Raw genomic sequence first — 1,717 nt, forward strand, 5'->3', positions numbered from 1 at the left:
ACGTGCAGTTCCTCTTCTGAACACTAGAGGCAGGCTCCAAATGCTTCCACATTCACAGCAGAAATAAACACGTTTAAGTGAGAACAAAATGACTTTGAGTGAACTGTGACTCCTGCCACCGAGTCATCACAGCAACATTACACAAGTCCTGATGTACAAACAGAATGAGAGAAAGAGGAGCCGTCAGCACCAGTGATGGATCTGCTGACAACACATCCCGCTGCCTCCTGCGTCTCTGTTCACATGCAGCAGCTCATGCTCATAAAACAAATGATGGCGTTCCTTCTAAGAGCTAAAAACCCCGCCCACCCCGGCCCGTTTGGTTAATGGGGACAGGCAGCTCCACTCATTGACAGACTCACCGGTGGGCCCAGCTCTCCCTGCTTTCCTGGAGGGCCTGTACTTCCTGGGGATCCTGGAGCTCCTGGAGTTCCCTGAAGAAATGAAAAGCAAATTTTAATTATATTATTTTAATTATTATAAAGTTGTTCCTGTTGTACACGCATGACTGAGCTTATTAGCCCTGCCCAGCTTGACCCAGTTCCATCACTATCACCTAAAGTCGCAGTTTTAATTAAACTTTACATTTAAGTGCCTAACAGAGAAGCTGCAGGCATTGCATGCACATATATCCTCCTCTGAATCCTCCGAAACATTCTCAAAACCAGCAACAGTGACTTACGATGGTTCCTGGGGGGCCCTGTGTGCCTGGGGGGCCATCTTTGCCTGGCAGTCCCTGAGAAGGTGAAAGTAGATGTTATAATAAAAAAGGATTAAAGAGTTCCTCCGATGACTTTGAGCCAGCAGCTGTCTCGCTCTTTCCAGCCTTGGCTGTGATGCTGACTCTACTGTGGCCAGAGGGGGGCGCTCCAGGGCCACAGATGCTGCTTCGCTCTGTGAGGGTCTTTTTGTTCATTTGACAGCAGCTCGACTGTCTCCCTTTTTCAACCTCTGCACTTTTTAGGACACTTTTATCTTTCTTCTGTTTCTTTTCCACTCGTCCTTCCGTGGAGCCATGCCGTGCATTAACGTGTCATTTTCTAAAGCATCGCACCTCTTTTGTACTTCATTGTTGCTCCTGCCCCAAATTAACATATTTAAAATCAATCCAATGCCTCAAATTCAACATCTGAGAGCAGAGACAGTTTACAGATATAACAGTGTTACTACAGTAGTACTCATATAAACAGTATCAGAGGTGAAGATGATAAAATATCTACATTACAGGTTATATTATTCATATTAGTATTTGACAACATCCCAGTGGTTTACTGACTGTTAATATTTGTAGTATCAACAAACTTGTCAAACAGCTGCATTATTAGTGTGTCTGTTATGACTCACTCTGGGTCCTGGAGGTCCTTCCCTCCCTGGACCTCCGGGGCTTCCAGGAACCCCCTGAAACAGCACGAGGAGAGCAGAGGTCACTGCAGGTCACGTTCACACCAGCCCTAAACCTCAACATGCATCAAGATCAGTGTCTGTAACTCATTATATGTGAGTGGGCCTGTGATGGAGCTCTGGATGCACGATTCCTAAATACCTCCTAAGAGAAGAGCACTCACAGGTGCTCCCATGACACGACTTTTACTCTTAGGGACACTTTTAGGCTGCATTCACACTGCAGGTCTTAATGATCAAATCCGATCTTTTTGTCTGCTTGTTCACACTACAAATAAAATGCGACAGCAAACCTGCTCCTGTGTGAACGCTCAAC

At 45.8% G+C, this 1,717-nt stretch overlaps 1 long non-coding RNA gene across 1 annotated transcript; it reads right to left on the reverse strand.

The window, feature by feature from the left end:
* Positions 1 to 367: 367 nt before the first annotated feature.
* LOC102203344 (uncharacterized) lies at positions 368 to 1,402 on the reverse strand. Its single transcript, XR_312595.1, has 3 exons — positions 1,345 to 1,402; positions 683 to 736; positions 368 to 434 (listed from the first exon to the last, which is right to left on the reverse strand). It is a non-coding gene; the product is annotated as an uncharacterized LOC102203344 (long non-coding RNA).
* Between the last annotated feature and the right edge of the window lie 315 nt (positions 1,403 to 1,717).

This window comes from Pundamilia nyererei, unplaced genomic scaffold (assembly GCF_000239375.1).
Source record: "Pundamilia nyererei isolate P.nyererei 1_Seehausen unplaced genomic scaffold, PunNye1.0 scaffold02740, whole genome shotgun sequence".
Classification (NCBI taxonomy): domain Eukaryota; kingdom Metazoa; phylum Chordata; class Actinopteri; order Cichliformes; family Cichlidae; genus Pundamilia; species Pundamilia nyererei.